Below are 9,210 nucleotides of genomic sequence, written 5' to 3' on the forward strand. Positions count from 1 at the left end.
TGGCTGAAATATCTGTTCTCTTTTATTGGCTGATTTTTGAGATTAGACTTTAGGATGCTGGTCTGAAACATGTTTCAGAAATGATCACATCCAACCTCTTCAATTTTCAGATGAGTGCACTGAGGTACAGAATGCTTTACAAAGGCATCTGACTTTAGGTTGTAGATTCAGGGCTATAACTTCAGTGTTCTAGCTCAGGCTATGCCCCTTATGTTAAAGAACCACACTACAAATTCAAGGCTTTCTTTACCCTTGAAAAGTCAGAATTGTGTTTTATAAGCGCAATTCTTTTTTAAAACCATCTCAATGCTGAAAATCTTAGAACCTTCTCTCTTATAGAGCAAGCTGTCTGGTTTATTTAACTTATGGTACATGTACCACAGAAAGTTGGTTGCAAATCTATCAGTCTTAATTCTGTCAATCAGTGTTTATTGAGTGGTTTCTGTGTGCCTGACCTAGGGAAGTAGCAAAAATAAAGAAGATTGAATTTCTGGTCTTGAGTCCATGAGGGAATCTAACACACACACAAATGAATCTAAAAGATTAGACTATTGGAATTTATAACCAACCCAAAACCAAACCAACTGCTATTAACCAATAATGAGGCATATTTACCCTATAGGACAGGGTAGAAATGCCTCATAGAGTTTTGAAGGCTGCAAATCTTTACAGAAGCAGATGGCCCATATTTCACCCTAGGTGGGTTCGAATTGCTGAACTTTTGGTCAGCAGCAGCTTTAAATACTACAATACCAGTGCTCCTCTAAATGCTGTAGCAGAAATAAAAAAGGAAGTTTCATGGGACCAAGGAAGAGAAAGTCAATTCTTTCTGGGAAAGGAAGGAATAGCTGAGTGACACCATGAAGGATCAGTATGCTTTGAGAGTTAAAGGGTGGAAAGGTAAGTCTTTTAGAGAAAAAAAGAAGAGCATAAAGCAAATGAATAGAAACGCAGAATGATATAGATGTTTTGAAACTGGTTTATCCTGTGTTAGTGCTACAGCAAAATGACAAGGGAGACTAGAAAGAAAGGTGAGGTCACAGTGTGAAGAATCTAGCATGTAATGCTCAGTTTTATTCTGAAGAAAACTGGGTAATTTTCATGGGTAAGAGGAACAAGGATAAAGAACAACTCCTTTGTTTTAATGTTTTCCCAGGGTTTTGAAACCCTATAGTCTACACTATCCACCATTACAAAAGATCACTATCATCCAAAGTTTTTGATTCATTTTCTCAATTCCTTTTTGCTCAGCTTTAAGTTCCAGATTATGTTGCATGTATATAATGAATTTCTTGACATTCCAATAGTTAGCTCTTCTCATTTTCATAAGTTGTAAAGGCTCCATACCACTAACAAATAATTTCATGCCTGGAATATGATGTTGTTGTTGTTGTTATGTGCCGTCGAGTCAAACCCGAGTCATAGCGACCCCTCCTTGGGTTTCCGAGGCAGTATCACGATGGAAGTAGGATTGCCCAACCTTCCTTACGAGGAGTGGCTGGTGGGTTTGAACCGCCAGCCATCTGGTTAGCAGGCAAGTGTCTTAGTCACTATGCTACCAGAGCTCCCATTGGAATATGATAAGTGCTCATAAATAGTTGTTAAAATTAGTAATTACTGCTCAGATATTTTCACTTACTGTCAGATCTATGTTTTAAGCTTCTTTGCCTGTTACTACTATTCTACTATGGAAGGAAGTTTGGGCAATCCATAGTGATACCACCTCGGAAACCCAAGAACTTGTCAAAAAATGAAACGGAATGCAAAAAATCCATATCCCAAGCATTAGTGACCTGAAATGGACTGGTTTGGGCCATTTTGAATCAGACAACCACATTATCTACTATGCCAGGAATGACAAATTGAAGAGGAACAGAGTGACATTCATCGTTACAAAGAATGTTTCAAGATCTATCCTGAAGTACAATACTGTCAGTAATAGGATAATATCCATATGCCTACAGGGAAGACAAGTAAATTTAAGCACAACCACTAAAGCCAAAGATGAAGAAACTGAAAATTTTTACAAACTCCTGCAGTATGAAATTGATCAAACATGCAATCAAATGTATTTATTATTACTGTTGATTGGAAGACAAAAGTTGGAAACAAAGAAGAATCACCAGTAATTGGGAAATAAGGCCTTGTTGATATAAATGACACCAGAGATTGCATGATAGAATTTTGCAAGACCAATGATTTAATCATTACAAATACCTGTTTTCAACAACATAAATGGTAACTGTATACATGGACATCTCCAGATGGAATGTACAGGACTCAGATCGATGAAATTGGTGGAAAGAGGTGATGGAGAAGCTCAGTATCTTTAGGCAAAACAAGGCCAGGACATGATTATGGAATAGACTATCAATTGCTCATCTGGAAGGTGAAGCAGAAGCAGAAGAAAACTAAAACAGTTCCACAGGAGCCAGAACATGACCTCGATTATCACCTGAAGAATAGATTTGACACATTGAACAATAATGACAGAAAACCAGAGGAATTGTGGGATGATGTCAAGAACAACAGCTATGAAGAAAACAAAAAATCCAAAAAACAAAGTCACTACCATCAAGTTGATTCAACTCATGGTGACCCCTCCTTGGGTTTCCAAGGCAGTATCACTACCAAAGTAGATTACCCAATCTTCCTTCTGAGGAGTGGCTGGTGGGTTTGAACAACCAACCTTCTGATTAGCAGTCAAATGCCTTAGGCACTATGCCAATAGAGCTCCCAAAGAAAGCAAAAGATCACTATAAAGACAGGAAAGGAAGAGAAGACCAATATGGATGCCACAACAGACTCTGAACTTGCTCTTGGACAGAGAGTAGATAAAGCAAATGGAAGAAATGACGAGATAAAGGAGCTGAACAGAAGATTTCAAAGAGCAGCTCGAGAAGGCGAAGTCAATTATTATAATGAAATATGCAAAGACCAGGAGTGAGAAAAGCAAAAGGGAAGAACATACTCGGCATTTCTCAAGCTGAACGAATGGAGAGAAAAAAATAAGCCTCGAGTTTCATTATTGAAAAAATTTACGGGTAAGATATTAACTGATGCAGGAAGCATCAAAAGAATATGAAAGGAATACACAGCACTGTACAAAAAAGAATTGATAATATTCATTCATTTCAGGAAGTGGCATATGATCAAGAACAAATGGTACTGAAGGAAGAAGCCCAAGCTGCATGGAAGGTATTGGTGAAAAACAGGGCTCCATGAAATGACAGGATTCACACTGAGATGTTTCAACAAATTGATGCCACAGAGGTATTTACTCATCCATGCCAAGGAATTTGGAAGACAAATACTTGGCCAACTGACTGGAAGAGATCCGTATTTGTACACATTCCAAAAAAAAAAAAAAAAAAGGTGATCCAACAGAATGTAGAAATTGTCATAAATATCATATGAAAATAATATCTTGCTGAAGGGAATTTAAAAAATGGTTGCAGCAGTATATTAACAAGGAACTGCCAAAAATGCAAGGTGGATTCAGAAGTGAATGTGGAACAGGGATGTTATTGCTGATGTCAGATGGATCTTGGTTGAAAGCAAAGAAGACTGGAAAAATTTTTACTAGTGTGTTATTGACTATGCAAAAGTATTTTACTGTGTGGATCATAACAAATTATGGGTAACATTATGAAGAATTGGAATCCCAGAACACTTATTTGTGTTCAAGAGGAACCTGTACATAGACCAGGAGGCTGTTGTTGGAAGAGAACAAGGGGATAATGCTTGGTGTAAAATCTGGAAAGGTGTGTCAGGGTCATATCTTTTCAGCATACTTATTCAATTGGTATGCTGAGCAAATAATTCGAGAAGCTGGACTATGTGAAGAAGAACATGGCATCAGGACTGGAGGAAGACTCATTAACAACCTGTAATATGCAGAAGGCACAACGTTGCTTGCTGAAGGTGAAGATGACTTGAAGCACTTAATGATGAAGATTAAAGACTATAGACAGCAATATGGATTATATCTCAACATAAAGAAAACAAAAATCCTCACAACTAGACCACCAAGCAGCATCATGATAAAAGGAGAAATGATTGAAGTTACCAAAGATTTCATATTACTTGGATCTTCAATCAACTCCCATGGAAGCAGCAGTCAAGAAATGGAATGTATTGCACTGGGAAAATCTGCTGCAAAAGGCTTCTTTAAAGTGATGAAGGGCAAAGATGTCATTTTGAAGACTAAGGTGCACCTAACCCAAGCCTCGTATGCATATGAAACCCGGACAATTAATACAGAAAACTAAAGAATTGATGCTTTTGAGCAGTGCTGTTGGCAAAGAATATTGAAAATACCATGGACTGCCAGAGGAGGCAACAAATCCATCCTGGACGAAGTCCAGCTGGAATGCTCCTTTGAAGTGACAATGGCCAGACTTCATCTCACTTACTTTGGTCATGTTGTCAGAAAGGACCATTCCCTGGATAAAGATATCGTGTTTGGTAAAGTGGAGGGTCAGTGACAAAGGAGAAGATCCTCAGTTAGATGGATCAAAACAGTGGCTTCAATGATGGGCTGAAGTACACCAAGGATTGTGAGGATTTCCCCCTACTGGACAGTGTTTCATTCTGTTGTACATAGTGTCACTATGAGTGAGAGGAATCTTGATGGCACTTAACAAGAGCATCACACAAGCAAATTGTTTAAAATCAATCTAACAAGATTGCATATATATTTTGGAATTATCCCTGTTGTTATGTGCTATTGAGTCGGACCCGACTCATAACGACCCCTCCTTGGGTTTCCGAGGCAGCATCACTACGGAAGTAGATTGCCCCTTCTTCCTTCCGAGGAGTGGCTGGTGGGTTTGAACCACCAGCCTTCTGGTTAGCAGTCACGTACCTCAGGCACAGTTAATAATTTCATAGTCAAGAGGTCTTGAAGGGTTTAGACATCTGTTGTACTTGCTATATCCTCACCTTTAGCTTTGACATTGCAACACTGGTTTGCCTTTCATAGCTATCTATGCCACTGTGAAGACATCTCAAAATTTCTTTTATCTAGGTGATAAGGACTTATACTGTCCTATCAACTGATTATGTTGTGTCTATTTCTGTTTGTTTATTTGTTGAATTTATTTCTTCAATCTGATCTTGACAGGGTCAATATCCAGGCCACATGATATACGTGCTTTTAGTTTTAAAAAGGGAATTTAAGCTACTTTTCTGTGTACTAATACTTTTCCTTGTGTGGATACACAAGCAATATCCTGTGGACATTTCTAAAAAAAAGAAAAACAGTAAAAACATTTGAAAAGGATTTTCAGTTTTTGAAATATTCCATTTTTGCTGTAGGGAGAGGAAACCAAAAAATATCTGAAACAGTTTGCTTTGTTTCCTAAGGTGACCGCTTTTCTTTTGACTTTCTGGCTTACAGCCAATCTTTCTGCCAAAATATCAATATTCCTTGAGGATAAAAATAGTCCCATTCCAGACAGGAAAATGTCATTTGTCACTACAAATGACCACTACCAAAGAAAATCTAAACCACTTACTATTAATGCTTGAAACACAACAATGGTTTCTTAATAGATTGCTATTTCCATATAGAAACACATTATCGGACAGAGGTAGCAAAAGTAAGGACATGTCAGTAGAATATAGTCCCTTATACTGAGAGTGCTCTTTGTTGTTGTTGTTGTTATGTGCCGACGAGTCAAACCCGACTCATAGCGATCCCTCCTTGGGTTTCCGAGGCAGTATCATTACGGAAGTAGGACTGCCCAACCTTCCTTCCGAGGAGTGGCTGGTGGGTTTGAACCATGAACCTTCTGGTTAGCAGTCAAGTGCTTTAGCCACTATGCTACCAGAGCTCCCTTTAGGAAAGCATATTCAGTAGACATAGAGAATAGTGCACCGTAGATACATAGAATTGAAGAGAACATGAAAAAGAAATACATGAAGAGAAAGAGCTTTTTTTAAAAAAATGTAGGACAGAAAAGTATAGGAAGAAAGAGAAGAAAGCTTTTAAGGATTTGCTAGAAGGATAACAAAAGCATAGTTGTAGTTAAGTGGTCATTATTAAATTTCAATAGAGAATTTTAAATTCTTTGACAAATTATAAAAAGGAGAGGACAGGAAATGAACATCAGATTAAGACACAAAGTGCCCTTAAACACTAAGGCACAATGCAGGCAATATGGAATCAGTAGTTTATGGTGTTTTTTTTTTCTTTTTTTTTTAAATAACCTTTTAAAATAAATTTACCTAATATATAATTAGATAATTTCAGATTACTTCATTTTGTGTTAAATTCCTACTTGAGGAACTCTGGCTTGCTATTATCTGCAGGAGAATAATATGGATCCAGGTTGATTGTAGTGACCATCTGGTCACTGGACAAATGCCCAGAACTGGAAAAACATGCTCATTTCTAATTGTACCAACACCTTTTATGCCTTGTAGGAAGCACATATGGAGAGGAGTTACATAACTGGTAATCTAAATAAAGATAATTAAACATGGGCCTAAATATTAATATTAATAAAATTACCTACTCGGCTACTACTAATACATTGTCTGTATGTGGTTCAGATTTTGCCAGAAATTATTTCTCATATACTTCCCACAATAATTCAATGAGATAAATTTCATTTTACCCTGAAATTATAAATAAGTAAACTGGGGTTTGTAGTTGTTAAATAATTTCTCAAGGTCACCTAACAAATGAGTAGATTCTCTTGGTCAAACTCAAATCTTTATCACAAATTTTTAACCACTATACTATCCCCAAATAAAAATATATAAATGTAAATATAAATATAAATATACCCACACATATACGTATCTATGTATCTCTCTATATATATCAATATCTGTATACATATACACACACATATATATACACATACACATACGCACACATAAAGGCTTTATTCATTATATACTAGATCCCAAAAAAGATAACTTTATCATTTATGCCATTTTATTGAAGATTTCAAAATTTTTACAGTAAAATTTACTTTTGTAGGAGCAATATATTGGGTGGGGGAGCTATCACAGAATGCATTCCTAAGTGGTAGAAACTTTAGTTTGACAGTGTTATATTTAAATGGCATACCATTAATAATTTGCTGTCAATAACACTTTCAATAAAATTTGGTAACAGTAGACTAGAAGTTTTACTCTCTGGAAATCTCAATAGGAGTTATACAAATTATACGTGTTAAAAATAGTTGTTGTTGTTGTTAGGTGCTGTCGAGTCCTCCGACTCATAGCAACCCTATGCACAGCAGAACAGTGCCCTGTCCTGTGCCAACCTCACAATCCTTGCTATACTTGAGCCCATCATTGCAGCCACTGTGTCCATCCATCTCATTGAGGGCCTTCCCCTTCTTCATTGACCCTCCACCTTACCAAGCATGATATCCTTCTCTAGGAAATGGTTCTTTCCGACAACATGACCAAAGTAGGTAAGACAAAATCTGGCCATTCTTGTTTCCAGGGAGTATTGAGGCTCTACTTCTTCCAGGACAGATTTGTTAGTCCTTTTAGCAGACCATGGAACTCTTAGCATTCTTCTCTAACACCACAACTCAAAAAAAAAAAAAAAAAACCTTCACTGCTGTCAAATCAGATCCAATAGCGACCCCTCCTTTGGTTTCCAAGGCGATATTTCTAAAGAAGTAGATTACCCAACCTTCCTTCCTAGAGGTGGCTGGAGGGTTTGAACCACCAGCCTTCTGGTTAGAAGTCAAATGCCTTGGGCACTATGCCACCAGAGCTTCAAAACATTAAGCATAGTAGGAATGGAATTAGCATCATTTGTTAAAACGGAATAGTTTATAATGATTTGTAATTCAATAATATATACACAATATAAGGTTTCAACCAACCCTTTCTTCTTTTTCAACATTTTCACAGTAACAGTTGGGAAAAGTTTTCTGATGATTGGTAACCGATTTCATGCTACTCTGAGTATCTTTAATTAATCTTTGAAATCTGTGAGTTATTCCAATTTTCTAGTGAACTGGGACCATGTCAAATGAAATTTAGATCTGTCTGTATTCTCTTTCCTTAAGCACTTACAATGATTCTGGAAAAATATTAAATGGGGCATGAGCATAAAGAGAGCATAGAGAATTGGAGAATTGGAACAAATTAAAATCGAAGCATCTAAGAGACCTGAAATGAGCATGTGCTCAACAAAGATTTGCTGAATTGAAATAGATCTTTCAGTAGTCCACTTCCACTTTAATCAAAAGTATATTCAATACCATTAACTGATGTTCAAGAGCTCAAGGATTATCTGTAAATAATTAAAGATAGTACCTTTAAAATTATTTACTTCCACCTCCCTTTTTTCCAACTCTAATGGCAAACCATCAGTTGTTATCTTTTTTTTGTTTGTGTGTTTTTAAACAGTTGTTCCCTTGGTTTATAACCAGTCATAACATTCTCTGTTTTGAAGCACTTTTGTTGATTGCTTACTTCTCCTTTGGTCCCCAAAATATAACACATTAATACCACTGTTTCAAAAGATAGTCTAAAAGTAATTATCTTTATGAAGATGAGCCTGGGGGCAGGTAGATAGCTTATGAAAGGAAAATATATCTTTACTTTGTCCATTTCTCAAAATATTCTGGGAATAATGTAAAGTTAGATAAGATGAACAGTATGAACAATACCAGGTTATAGACTATAGTTAAGGTACATTAATTAAGAAGTATGTAGGACATACAACATAAGCATTAGTTTTTGAATACTAATACACTGGAAAATAAGCTGCCATTTATTTAGCACTTAGTGGACTCAGTGCTTCAAACTACACATAATCCTTCAATGTAGGTATTGTTTATCCCATTGTATATTACTGAGAAATATGCAACTTAGAAGTAACATGCTTAAGATAAAAAAAAGTTACTTATTGCAATAGTCCCTCATATGGACTATATAGTAATTGTGATAAAGGTTAATGATAAAGTTATCTTTGTGTTAAAAGAGAAAAAGAAGAAAAAAAGCAAAGAAAGTAAAAAAAATAATAAAATTTTAAAAAATTAAGTTTTTTTCTTTTTCTCATGGTGCAAACAATTTTCAAGTGAATCTAAATCACATGAGAAAATAATTAAAAATCATATATCCTTGTTTAATTGATAAAATAATTTGAAGGAACAAGTTTTCAACATCTTTATTAGGTATTGCTGAAAGTGAAGAAGGCTTGAAGTACTTATTGATGAAGATCAAAGG

This window comes from Orycteropus afer, unplaced genomic scaffold, assembly GCF_000298275.1.
Source record: "Orycteropus afer afer isolate SDZICR_OR568_19922 unplaced genomic scaffold, OryAfe1.0 scaffold00033, whole genome shotgun sequence".
Lineage (NCBI taxonomy): Eukaryota > Metazoa > Chordata > Mammalia > Tubulidentata > Orycteropodidae > Orycteropus > Orycteropus afer.